Source organism: Anneissia japonica, unplaced genomic scaffold (genome assembly GCF_011630105.1).
Source record: "Anneissia japonica isolate Jap-2015-1 unplaced genomic scaffold, ASM1163010v1 scaffold1165_len1893470_cov193, whole genome shotgun sequence".
Classification (NCBI taxonomy): Eukaryota; Metazoa; Echinodermata; class Crinoidea; order Comatulida; family Comatulidae; genus Anneissia; species Anneissia japonica.
Window position 1 is genome coordinate 1,483,167 of NW_022709613.1, and position 15,234 is coordinate 1,498,400.

Here is a 15,234-nt window from a genome sequence, read left to right on the forward strand (position 1 = left end):
ATATAATGTGTGGGTGTGTGTGTGTGTGTTTGTATTTTGTAACCATATTACATACTGTGATTTACTTATATTTACCTACATCAGTGATTTTATAATATACTAATGTTCAGTATCACTTTCTTCATCACTGTCACTGAAACACTAGACAAAATGGAAAGTTGTTGCAGGAACTCCCTTCCGCTTCGCAGTTACACATCTCAGTACACTGAAGATTATTTCTCCTACACGTGAACATGTACTTATTGAACAGGTACATCTGATAAGCTCAACATCAGGGGCAGCCTGCTTTTCTGACAAGACAGGTCTCAATTTACCATCTTCCATAAACCAGCCCAGTTTGCATGGATCAGGGATTTCTGGATGAATAACAGTATCCTGGCTCCACATTGACCTGCAGATGTGCACGCAATATATGCTGATATAAGGCTCCTGTAGTAGGCGACACCTTGATTGTTTGGCAGAGTTTTGAATCTTTTCCATCGTAAAATTGAGGCATCTTTAGCAGATACTTTCTTCGTACCGAGAAGACTTTACAATTTTAGGAAAAAATGGCGGCCATTTTAAAACTGCTGGCAATCCCCCTTACGTATAAAAAAAAAATGTTGCACATACTTTTTTGTTTTTTAGATGTTTATTCTACATCATATCTATTTTTTTTTTTAATATAGCAAAAAAGGAAAAAAAAATGCAACCAACCAAAGTTTGCTGGACTATTATTTTCATAATCTTCATCTTCCCCGTCGTTGTTGTATTCGTCGCCGTCTCCATCTTTCATCACCATCACGGTTTTATGTTTATTTTCAAGTAAGCCTAATAAGTGACTTGTTTATTCCCATTTTATTCCTCATGCTATAGTTTCTCTCAGTGGCGTATGTAGGGGGTGCGCTTCCCCAGTTACCCCCACTCCCAAAAAAATCACTGTCAAGTAGTTAAAAATCACCTTATTTTGCGATAAATAATCATCGAGCCCCCACCCCCACCCCACTTCACATTCGCGCCCTCTCACCGCACCCCCATTTTAAGACTTCTAAATACGATACTGGTTTCTCTACGAGCAACAATTGCCCATTCTAGCAATTCTTTCTGTGCTATCACATTACGTTTGAAGCATGAACGTTCAATAAGACTTGACTACCCTCATCACTTTCATTATTTATTTTTTTAAGTGAAACTACTTCCTTGTGTTTTATATTTGTTATACCGAGTATTTATGTACTGTTGTTTAAGCATCAAGGACAATAAATTTTATCTTATCTTTAGACAAAAAACTCTAATGTTTTAAAACAACCAAAATACAACCAGATATTATAACCTTTATGACAAAGCTGAAGGTCTGGATGCTGTTTTGAGTTAGGTCTAATGACTTATATAATTATAATTCCCGCCCTTAGATGTTCAAGCGGATAGAATCCTATATTATAGACATTCATTATATGAATACTTATCATATCGAATTTCATTCATGTTAAGCCAACAAATAATGGTTATTTCTCACCAGTAGCTTTCAATCCGTTCTCGGGCAATGTCATTTCTCTGGCTGAATGACATTGGCATGTAGGCCTATCCAATGCCTACGTCACGAGTGCGCTCTGCGATTTTGCGCAGCAGAACGTCCGCCCGGTCTCACTCATTCTGTGGGTTGGTGTAGGAGGTCATCGTAGGGCAGTTCACTGTGTTACGGTTGCGTCTTAATCATACGTCCTAATCTTCCTTTGATGTTCTTCATTTTCTTCCCCAATGTTATTAATGCAGTCTGGTTCAGGCGGACCATATGGTACGTGATATCCGATTTGTGTATGGTATCAGAGGTTGAGGCATGCACGTGGAGCTCTGGTACAAATGAAGTTATTCGATAACAATATTTGTTGCACGTTGTGTAGGATTGATTCTGTATCCAATGACCAAGTGAAAAAGCGCCTTTAGCATTCTTCCACGATTGAATACCGTATATGCATATATATATTATAAAATAAATTAATAAATAATACTTTTTACAGGTCAGAGCATTCTAGCATTAGCATCTTCATTGTTTCACTAGCATAAGCCATAGGAATAGTAAAACCTGGAAATTATTTTTATTACCAATCTATATCGATACAATCCCGGACGAATGTGCATTGCTCAACATTCGTTGTTTTCTTACATGTCTCAGCCTCCGGCCTCGGGTGATTAATGTTGGAAAGCTTGCAGACGTCTTCAGAAAGGAAAGTAATTAAAATCGATACCGGTACTGCAAAATGAGTTCCTAATAACTGTTCTTTATTGGTTTTGTTCAAAAGTACGTTTTCAGAACGTTTTAATGCTCTAATAGCTATAATTACATTATTATAATTATATTAAGCAGATCGTATATATATTATAGTATTATAACACAGCATACCGGTACGTAGTTTGGTAGGCATAAGATACAATATATAGTACTTCACCAGTTTTTTTTTTAATGAGGACGGTGCATGACAGTGCTTCTTTAATACTTTAAAAAGACAATACCATACGCACGTCAGTTGAACAGAGCCTATCTTGACTTGATCAGGCCTAGTAAACATGGATATTCAGTACGAGGTGTTTAAGCTTCTGAAAGTTAAGAAAAAAAAGAGTGAAGAAGAAACATGGTTTTTGCATTAGTAAGTTGTAGTAGGATTTTTAAAAATTCTCTGATTCATCTGCTTTTCTTGGACAAGTATACGTACTTTGCAAATTGCAGCTATAGTAGCCTACAGTGCATTCACTTGTATACAAACATGAATATGTTGGAACCACTGCATTATTTATCACTGAAGTGGCTTCGCTTGAAATGCTGTATTAGTACATTCAATGAGTCTGGCTCATGTAATATGTCCATACGTGCCTACAAACAAAAATCTAGTTTATGCGTGCATGAACCTTCAACTGTTTCTTTAAATCAAAATGTGAGATATTTGTTTCATTCTGTTTACCCTTTTGTAGGCTACTGACACAATATTATATAACTGCATTATATATTCTGACTTATGATTAATTGTTGTGTTTAAATTATATCCTGTAATATTTTTTAGCATCTGAACTAATGAGATGTAGTCGATATATCTCTAAAATATCGCCATTTGAATACCAATATTTAACTGTATACACAGTGCAAATCGCCAGTGTTTTCTAACGTTTTTACGCATGATGTAGTCAGATTGTGGTTAATATTAACTCCCCCGATCTAATGCGCCAGTAAATGATTCCTTGAAGAACTCAATAAACATGTTAAATTTAATTTGTGCCAAAAATCAATGTCGACAAGAGCGTCTGTGTATTTTTTAATATATTTATTTGACAATTCTGTGAAACACGGCGTTGAAGTGTAACTGATTGTAACACATAACAGTAGCATTTCAGTAGCGTAGTGTGAAACCCCTCTCCACGACACGATTGCAAGCCTAATTAAAGGTTCTGGTATTTTATGAAGCAGAGTTGACTCGCAATGACGTATCGATATTTGTATTAGTGAGTATCACATCAATCATAGAGAAAATGGCTGCCGTGTTTAATTCGGAAGCATTGCAGCGCGGCCAACACAAGTGCGAATTTATCATCAATCGGTCTTGGTCGTTCTATTTGCACATTTTGAAATGAAACTTTATTGAATATTGCGAAATCAGTGTTATAATTGTCCTAAATGAGAGTTGGATTAGTGTAAGTGTGTTAAATCATTGTTAGATCAGTGTTACAAAACCATTCTTATTAATAAATGATAATAATGAATTATGAAGTGTGATACAGTGGTATTATGTCTATATAATATAGGTCTATCAATCAATTTTACTGTGTAGAGAAATGAATGGAGCGGAGGAGTAAGTATAATTATATTAACGCATTGCAATATAGTCTGCAAAACAGATACTGTACACGGATTCGAATGTTCAAATGTTAAATTATTATTAAACGCTAATAATCACAATCAAATAATGATGATGATGATGATTTAGAAGAATACAGTATTTATCAAGCTCCCGTATTCTAGCTTAATACCAAATAACATCTATGTTACGTCAGCCATCAGAACCACGGCACATTTCTTTCTTATATAATTCATTCCGCTAGCATGTTGTGGATCTTTATCTTGCCTGCCGTAGCATCATACATATCGTTATAATTACTTGGCTCATCTGTGTAGCTAGCTATAAATAACTGTTGTGCCCAGGTTATGTCGTACTAAGTCTAACAGTGGCAGTACTCGACGAATAAATCATCTACCACGCTGGCGATATTTCATTTACATTATCATGTCGTTGTTTGTTCTAATCACGATTGAGTTCAAATGAAATATGCATAGATATATTCTCAATAATAAAGGCTTGGTTATAGGCCTAATTTAAGAAATGTCAGAAAAGCAGTTTAGATCGGGTTTTTTTTATGTTTCAATGCATGCATCATGGACTTATACAATTAGTGTCGCCTTTATGTAGGGCCTACAGGGTTTGATAGCAGTTGTTTATATTATTTTTCATGATATAAAATTATTTTGAAACTACTAAAATGATATGAAACAGCAACAGTGTTAATTGGTATGGGAAATATCTTTATCCTTGAAACGTTTTTGTTTGCCTTAACATTAAAATTGACATGGTTTGCATTCGGTAAGCCGCTACAACACAGCATATTTTAGTCAGGGGCATCTAAAGCAAAGTTTTACTGAAACTGAAAATCGAGTGTGCTTGAAAATCGACTGTGTGTGAAAGTTGCCCTTTTGGCTTTCCATATACAACTGCAAACCCAACTGACTGAGTTACGGCTGTGAATGAAGAAGTGTGTACATACATGCTTCTCTAGAGAGACAGCTACCAAAGTTGCATCATCATCATCATCATCATTATCATCATTATCATCATCATCATCATCATCATCCATCATCATCATTATCATCATCATCATCATTTTCATCATCATTAGAATACTACAACAATAGCATCAAGAACTACAATAATAATAATAATAATAATAATAATAATAATAATAATAATAATAATAATAATTGTTATATCATCTTCATCATTTCTTAGAATTTTAAGCTAACATAGACTTGTTATTATATGATGCGATGTAAAGGTGTTTAGCTTAAAGCCATTGGATTTTGCAAGTGGAATACAGACTGGATAATGTGTCAACTGCTGCTACAGTGGGAATTAAGTAGTAACATGCGAAATTGCATGTTGTTACACATTACTACCTTATGGTATTAGCAGACTAATTCTGGTACAACTAATATATTTTACGTGTCCGGATGTCATGAATAATTTCAAGACTATATACTGTACTCGTCTATGTAAAAAAACAACAACAATCGAATGTTGTTTTGATGTCTACATGGCAAACCAGAACGAGGCTGGATATCTAATCCCTTTGATAAAGTTATTTCTACTCTACGGATGTCAAAATATTCATGCTCCGAATTTTGATGAGAAAAAAACCTAAAATCTACATAATTATCTAATTAATTATTTTATAGCAAGGACCACAATTAAGGTACCAATCATTTGATTTCATTATTACGTCGATTCTATAAAAAAAATCAACTGGCTTTATTAATTACGTCTATGTTACTCCCACAGAATTAAAATAAAATTATCAGTTTCTAAAATTACTATCATATTTATAGCTGTTTTGTGAGAAGTAAGAAATTAATGGCTTTTAGGTTACTATATGTTAAGGTTTCCATCATTCGCTGATTATGATTTTTATCAATATTGTAGTTACATTAATACAATGGTTATAAATTGACGAATGAATAAATATAAATGGATTGATGGATGGATGAATAAATAAATGGGTTGATGTTGTATGATGATTGTTGAGCTGGTAGGAAGTTGATATATGAATGGATAAATAGTGTAATCCCAGAATAGATGTAAAACTAAAGATTGGCATACATCCATAAGTCGGTTGAAGAGATAATTTATTAATGAAATAATTAAATCACTCATTAAATTGATATATTTGTTGTAAATTGCTTATTATACGCACAGTTGCCATCAATGTTTCCCTACCAAAACATATTTTGCTATAAATGTTACTGATGTAGTCATTTACAACGTCCCTTGTGTGCGTCAAGTTGTCAGTGCGTGAATACCCGGTGATTTAATTGCCATATAATTTACTTTTGCCTCTAATTATCGCATCAGATCGTATCTAGCTTTCTCATTACCATTGGCCGTACTGAAACTGACAAGGAATTTCTACGACTGAAGACGTTCTTCTTTAATCGACAAAGCAAGTTAAGAATATGTAAACTTATAGGCCTATACAGTAATTGCTTTCTTGTTGCTTAATTTTAAAAAGTGTTGATAATACTTAATAGGCCAATGATAATGATATAACAATATAACAATAGTAATGATTAATAATAATAATAATAATAATAATAATAATAATAATAATAATAATAATAATAATAATAATAATAATAATATAAAATAAAACTTTATGTCTCTGGATAAAGCAAAAAACAAAGGAACTTACGTTTTAAGCTTTCGACTATCACTGTAGTCTTGTTCACAACGACACACGATGGAAATTGCGTCATAGGGATTGTGACGTCAGCGGTGAGGCCGGTGGGCCAGGTCCTGGTCCTCCTCCTCCATTCCTGCCTTCAAGGTGTTGTTCTATATGTTTGGGAGATTATATCTTCCACCATCTCCATTCAACGTTGGTCTGTTGGCCCTGATATAGAGGCAATTTCCATCGTGTGTCATTGTGAACAAGACTACAGTGATAGTCGAAAGCATAAAACTTAAGTTCCTTTGTTTTCTGCTTTATTCAGAGACATAAAGATTTAATTTATAGGCCTATTTATAATAGTCAACCTGGATAGATGAATCTGCATCAGTTCAATAATAATAATAATAATAATAATAATAATAATAATAATAATAATAATAATAATAATAATAATAATAATAATAATAATAATAATAATAATAATAGTAATACAGATACAGAAAAGGATACATGTGCAGATAATTTATTGCCATAGTCATACAGAAGTACAATATAAAATTGTATTGTTGCATGCTCTGATGATGATGAGGAGGAGGAGGAGGACAACGGCGACGATAATGATGGTGGTGGTGATGGTGGTGGTGGTGGTGATGATGATGATACTGATGATATGATGGATGATGACGACGGTTACGACGACGACTACGAGGATGGTGATGATGATCTTGGTGCTGGTGCTGGTGCTGGTGGCGGCGGCGGTGGTGGTGATGAAGATGGTTTTAATTGCTGACGACGCACTGGTCACGAGTTTCACAGAATGCAACACAGTGTTCGTGCACTTCATACACAAAATGCAATACTGTACAATTGTTAACGAGTTTGAGATGCGGTAACTGTTTCAGAGATAGAATCAATGTTTTGAGGGTGTTTTTGGATTGTAACTCTATTGCTCGCGAACCCTTTATTTATAGAAAGCAATCAATAACTGAGGAATTATCAGGTAATAAAGTCCACTGTACTCTTTAAACATTTAGCCTAGGTTGCTGTCTCGCGTCGGGGCTTTTTACTTATATTTAGTACAGAAAAAGGAGTGTTTTAAGGAATAATTTTAAATATTGTGAAAGCACGTTTGAATAGCTTCAGGGAATCGCACGAATTGCACTCACTTGATTAAACGTGAGCTCCTCATTCACTGTCTTCGTCTTCCGTTAAGTTGCCGACTTCATCTTGTTGAACATTCTGCAACTGTCAAGGCCAAGGAATGTCAAATTTTGGGATTTCATTTATTACTATTTAGTAGGGTTTTACATTTAATTAAGTGTGCTTTCGTGAGTCAGTGTAACATTAACCGAATTTCAGGCAGCCGCCTTAGAAAGTATCTGCGTTTATGGAACACAAGATTAACTGCAGTACCTACATTTTCATTTCTTAGCAAGATAAAACTTCACGAGAACATTTGAAGTGATATATATCTGTCTCTTATACACATCTAGATGTGTATAAGAGACAGGGATTAATGTTAATCCTTAAATTAACCTGTTTTTTTTTATTGCAAAAACATTTCTCTCACTGTTTTAATCATCTTTTCTTTTAAGACTGAGATAAAAACTTTGTTGATATTTAAATAATTAAACGTTAATATTATATTAAATAAATAAAAATTATTCATAAAATTAACATGTTTTTTGTTTTAATTGCAAAAGATCTTCGCTCACGACTGTTTTAATCATCTTTCTTTTAAATTCTGTTCCGGCTTTTCCTTTTAATGTAAAGCTCATAGAGGTTTATAGCATTCTGCGCTATATAAAAATACATTTATTATCATTATTATTAGGCTATTATTATTATGTCAACGTAATTGTTTCATTTATGTATCTGCTTATATTTGTATAAATCCGAGAGTCTGACAGTTTGACATCATTTTAGACGATTTTGTACACTCATATACTCCTCGTCTTTACCATTTAGGCCTACTACTTACATTCCGTAACGGTAAAGCAACCAGAATGCGGTTTACTCTTGACGTGTAACATGCAGAGAAAAACAAAGATATACCGGAGAGGGCTATCCACTTTCATTTCATGAAGATTAAGCACTCTGAATACAATGCTATTATCATTGCAGTTGTGTATTCAAACGTGTTTGTAGAACCATAAATACGCAATTTTGAAAATAAAGAATTAGGTAATTGGATGATAATGCCGACATAACCTCTATTTTGTGACTCAAAATGAATAAATGTGAATGTCAGCTCTAAAAACTTGAACAACATCTCTATTTACCATGGAGGAGGTATTACAGTGTACATACATACATAAATAGGCCCCCATACTGTTAGTTTCCCCAGTCAGGATTTCAACCCGGAAACTACCATGCTGTCTATGCAGTCGCCTTTCCAACTAATCATTGGGGCTTCGTTTTAAATTGAAATCCGATTAAAAGCAACTGATTTTTGCACCCTCTCGTGCAGTACATGGAACAACACTAGTTCTTGACGCACTGCAAATAATAGAGAACAGTATTATAGGGCCTTACTTAAGTATTTTCAAATATAGTACTCAAGATTGTTTTAAATGATTTCATAACACCGATGTTAACTCACTTTTTACTGTCTATTTAAATAATTTGCTGTGCTAATGTTAAACAAAATGTTAGAGTATCTCTGATGACACTCTTAAAGTATTCTTTCTTGTAAATGAGTTAAGGAGGGTTTGAAAAATATAGTTATAATAAGCATATTGATTTAATTGATTGTTAAGATATATACAATCCCCTCGCCCTATCTATAATCTTGTGCCAGTAGCGAGGGATAATTAAATCTAAGCACGTTAAATCGACTCAAAATACCCTATCTCGATACGTTCAGTTCATCCCCCAATGCTACATCCATTCACAGAGGAAAACCACTGATCTCTGCTATAATAGTAGAATTCAGTGGTAGTAACTCAAATAATTAACATAATAATTATAATTAGAATAGGTTAGCGAAATGCCGATTTGCCTCAGGCTTGCGTTATAATCCGATTCAATGCTACATCTCCTGCGAAACATAAAACCATCTCTGTTATAGTCTATAGATTTCTAAATGCATAGGCTACAACAAAATATTTGTAGGCAACATGACCAGCATTACAATAATTAAATCGGCTAAACACTGTACTAAGAAAGACTTTCATTAAGGATTTTAACAAACGTGTGGTGGGACTCGGTCAGGTTTTCCTTTCTTAAATTTTTAGCTAATACACTTCTCTTATTCTTTAATCTTCTCCCTATCTAGATGTGAAATGTGTCATTTTACTGTTAATCCTTACTATTGTAAACTTCAATTCAGGCACTAACTAGCGAAGATTAAGCATATATATTGTCCACTCATTTAATAACGTTAATAAAACATCTAGTTACTACTTTTTGATATGTCGGAATGGATAGAACGAGGGAAAGTTCAGTATGCTGCAAAGAGGGTCATGTCATAGGAAAAAAATAATGGCCCTAATACAAGCATTATTCACAAATTTCTGGGTTTCGTTGCTATTTTTCGAAGGGAAAAGTGGCTGATTAGGCAAATCCAATTAAAATTGTAAATCTTCGCCTATATCTTAAAAAATTAGTAAAATATAATTTAGTCTAGTTTTCATTGACTAAAATTTGTGGTTTGATCACCTGGTTTGATAGAAAGTGCTGATTGCATAACGTGACATGTAACTTGACTACGAATATCGACTAACCAAAAATTACCCACATTCTTTGTTACACTATGTGCTTCTTTATTTATTATTCTTTAGGTATAGACCTACGGAAGAATACTTTTTACACACATTATGCTTTTAAATATACTACCGGTCTAATAAATACCTAAAAACCCCCTTCTTGTTATTTTGGATACAGTTTGTTAGTCGACAGAGGCAATGAGTAAAAAAAATGATGTATTAACAGGAAATCTATTCAACAAATATATTTAAAAATCAGGGAACAGTTAAATTAGCTGTTCCTGAAAAAATGAAGACCTAAAATATAAACTTAAATAAAACAGGTCACATGTTTAAATGAGAAACCTGAAGTGAATTCGGCGGAGACACAAGGTCTGAATCAAGTATGTAATACTTCTGCTATGATATCTTATCGAAGCCTGAATTATGCACATTTATATATTCATGATTTATTAGCAACATTCACGTCAAATGGACGTCAAAATAATCTGGCTCCTCAGTTTATATTCGAAACCTAAGACGAACATTGTGCTACACGGTTTCAAAACCTGACAAGAATTCAAGTTACATAATAATTAGAACAAGCCATATATGGAAGACCATTTTTATTGCGCCTCTGTTTCTTGTACGGCGGTATTTAATATTAATGAACAAGCGGGAATGCAAAGTATAGATGCATCAATACTTTGATAACCGCTACGCGATTTTAGTACATTTTCGGAATTGATACGACGGCATATTTTGTTTATATAAAAATTTATTATTCATTTAATGATTCGGAATAGGTACTTTTTTTTTATTATAATAGAAACTTATTAGGAATTCGAAAGAAAATGTATAATATATGACTATATTTTCCATTATGTAACAAAGCCTAGATAACTTCTGATATTCTGGATTGAATTACTTTAAATCGTTCGAATTCGACACTAAGCAACAGTGGCATAGTTGTTTAAAACGCCGTATCACAGTAGATGATCCAATTTCAAATGTTCGTATTCAAAAACATAAATAATAACAACTCTATATCATCTTAATTCTTGTTCTTGTTCTAATTTGTTTTCTTTTTGAAAAAAAAAACACCTGTCAGTCTTATGATGGTTGCTTAAGTTAATGGTGGAACGAAATAATTGTGCACAGTACCTATAGGAAAAACCTTTAGAAAAACTCAATAAAGTATGCTAGATCCAGGGAACAGTGAAATTACAGTGTAATTTCACTGTTCCCTGGCTAGAACAAACCAACGGTAAACGTTTGGGTTTGCATACAGTGGTTAATATGGCAAGCTTAAAAACTTGTTGGTTGTGTCCTGTAAAATACAAGACACTCCACTTCCCCATTACTAGTTTTAGTATTATTATTATTATACTTTTATTGTTTTAGGTATGCTATTATCAGTGTCATTGTGTTTATTTTCAGAATTCCCAGATAAGGTACAAACTCAACCCCAGGAATGGACTACATCCGATAAACATTATGGACACTGTCTGGATCCACTTTTGTGTTTTAGCTATTGTGACGTCAATTACATATTCCACAAAGCAAAAAACAGAAGGTACGTGCGTAATGAACGTTTAGTTAATTTTTTTATAACATTTCAATTAATCTAGTTTATGGTATCAGGGAACAGTGAAATGTACAACATGATTTGTTTATTCATGTTCTTGTACGCGTGATCTACACGAATGAACAGTTTGCGTCAATTAATGAATCACAAAAGAATATGTCTGCACATTATTGTTAGAAAACCATTCATGCTTTTAAAGATTTATACGGAAGAAGACAATTTACGATTTCTTCAATTGAATATGCCCGATCATAGTACATTAATAATACCTGAAAGTTAAAATTCAAATGAAGAATGTATTACCGGTACGCCGTATATTTTTTTTGCTTTAATAATTTAATATAGACATGATAAATTGAGATAAAAAGGCAGACTTGCGTCCGATGTAGAAAATAAATTATTAATTGTCAAAAATGAAAGTACTATACTTATGTAAATTCTCAGTACTGTGGTTCCCTCTTTGTTTCTGGCCCTCACAATAAATGAAATATTATAGCAAGCTTATAGTATCACTAAATAAATTTGAATAAATTACTTTTCTCTTAATGCAGGTGACAATCGCCAACAATCGTTGTCTCAGGTAAGACTCATATTGATAGTAAGGTCATTGTTTCTGCATATTGTATGATGTCGACATGAGCTGATTTTTATATGTACGAAATAGGTGTTATAAATGAGTCTATTGGTAGGCATAAGTGCTGTAAACACTCTACTAGTGGTTATTTTGATGTCGCTTTGAAAATAAAATATTTGAAATAGAAAATAAATAATAATGATCATATAATGATAATGAAGACGACGATAGCGACGGTGGAGGCAACAACGATGACGATGACAATTACAATGACATGTGACAATGAAAGCTAAGGCTAACATTGAATCAAAATAACCATATAAATACCAAGAAATAGACAGATCCTACATTATTACAAATTGGCTACTGAATTTTAAAATGAACAGGTGGGACATTTAGATCACATATTATATTGAACTTTTGGCCAACAGGTTTTGACCCTCCTGTTATTCAAATGTGTCGAAGAAAACGAAAGATTTACGTATCCAAATAAAAAAGAGAAAGTGAGGCACTTGGGAATGTGTTAATAAAGGAATATCTGCGGAGATCTGCGAAATGTAGCTAAAGAGCAACTGTCTTCTCTCCTCGAATCATTCGACCTTATTAATCTAGCCTAATATTTGACATTTCAAGCATTACTTGACAGTTGTTCCTTAAGTTGGTTTTGTAAACAGTTACTGATGCTGAGAGGCGCTGTCCAATCACATTTTGGCGACAGTGATGTGCTTTTCAGGCGATCTTTTCTCAATTTCACTGTCATTTATTCTTCTCTGGTCATTTCTTCACATAGAAATTGTAATAGGATAGCTTCTTCGTGAGTACTTAGCATAATTGAAGATGTTCATAGAGATATGAAGGATTTATGTCATATTCAAGATCCAAACAGCCTCTGCAAATGTTTTGTCAGGATCTTTTATTAAGTGATGGCTTCTGGTCAAAGAACAATGGCACCAGTTGTTGACAAAAATGTAAGCCTAGTATGAGGTTAATCTGGTGGTTTATATGTATAGATCATTGCAAACAAGGACTCTCTTTAGTGGGATACAAGAATATCCAGCTTTTAGAAGAAGAAAGTTATCTTAACTCCACTCCACTGATTACTGTATGAACATATCGGCTTACACACTTTAACTAATTGGTTAAGTCATTCTTGTCATCTGATGGATTTGATGAATCGCCTCTGTATGATAGGTTGTTGTTTGCAAATCATATACAAAATACTTAAAATAATCTAATCATCTTTGTTATTCTACAGCGGTCTTTTGTTTTCTTTTATTGGAATTTCTCAGGTAAAAATTGCTATAAACAAATATTTTTTGTGACATATATAGATTAATTGTTAAGGTTGTTGAAATTGAATTATTGTATAATTTCTGTACATGTTGTAAAATCTAACTGTCTGTAGTAATGTTTATACATTTTTTACTCGGCCTGTTTAACTGACAACTACGTATATTGGATAGGTTAATAAAGTATAATACAGCCATGCTTCCAATTTTGTGTTGAAATAAAAAAAAAAACTGTATTATACTACGATTAAATGTATTGGTTAGCGGTTGTTTATTAAAAGGTAAACTCATTTTTGTTTAAAAAAATAATTAAAAAAATAGGCTATTATTCGTGAAAGTCTATTTTTTGACAAACACTGTGTTACAACCAGTAGAAAAACCTGTGTCGACGACCTGTAGAGACACTACATAATTCAAATAATGATAGCTCAATATATTTTCATACACTAATTCTTCATATTATATAAATGTTATTTGTATTGCAGCTATCAAGTCACAGCAACGACGTCACAAGTTACATCGATCTATCGGTGTCCTTGGTAAGTGGTTTCTGCTTTTCGTTCCCTAGCAATAGTGCAATATTTCAGATAGTAGGCCTAATTAACTTGGAGACAATTCATAAAAGTAACGAATGATGAAATAGTTAATTGCGTTTTTAATGAAATTAATCTTGCCATTGTCTGGATTCATTCTCCATTACTCAGTTTTGATTAACTCCAAACTTAGTAATTCAGGAATCTTAAGGGAATCGTCATCGGCGTATATGTTACCTATTGCTTCTATAATGAATATTAATATTAGTTTACAATTGTTGCCAAGGGTGCAATACAATTTCACTATAATCACGCAGTCTCAAACAGTAATTGAATAGTATACTTTTACTCTCTGAGGGACGATATATCTATTACCTACTAATGAATACCCATAGCATACCAACTATCATCTTTAATTTGGAAGGGGGTTTTGGGAATTTAAATTAAAACCTCATTTATGTACTCAGGGATTCTTCAGTAATGCTAAATGTCCTTTTAATTACCTCGAATTTAAACGCTTGTTGAATTTAGATATTGGTTTTAAGGCATTTTTTCATTAGTTTGTCTAGCTATGCGCCGATACTTAAATGAGCAGTGGAGCTACAATGAACACACTAAAAGAAACTAAAGTAAAATGTTATGGGCATAATTAAAGCGTATTGGATTGGATTGGATTGGATTTATTCGGTGTAAACATTAAGGATAGCCCACAAAATTCTAGAAGAAGACTTATTTCCAGTGGGGTCCTTTTGGTGGTGAATGGGCAGTACACCGGGAGACAATCCCCTACTCTTCTACTCTTTTCCGAAGAGTGTGCTGCGTTCTTTAACGTGCACATGGGCCATAAATGCACACGGGACCAACGGCTTAAACGCCTCATCCGAAAGACGGTGCGCTGTTGTAACTTGTATTTCAGACCTCAAGCTGAAACACAAGGAGGGGCAGCGATGGGAATTGAACAGGGGACCTAGATATTTCCACGATTCAGCGCACACACAATGGCTACCGCCAGATTAGCCGACTGAGCTAAGCTGCTCTCACGTATATATATATATACATACATATATATATATATATATATATATATATATACATACATACA

The 15,234-nt window shown here is 33.5% G+C and overlaps 1 long non-coding RNA gene across 1 annotated transcript in view; it reads left to right on the forward strand.

Moving 5' to 3' along the window:
- LOC117106828 overlaps positions 1-14,138 on the forward strand; it is a 19,466-nt gene extending 5,328 nt beyond the window's left edge. The window contains exons 2-4 of the long non-coding RNA XR_004445148.1: positions 11,589-11,724; positions 12,288-12,316; positions 14,085-14,138. This is a non-coding gene — a long non-coding RNA (uncharacterized LOC117106828). The remainder of the gene's footprint in view (positions 1-11,588; positions 11,725-12,287; positions 12,317-14,084) is intronic.
- The last annotated feature ends 1,096 nt before the right edge of the window (positions 14,139-15,234 follow it).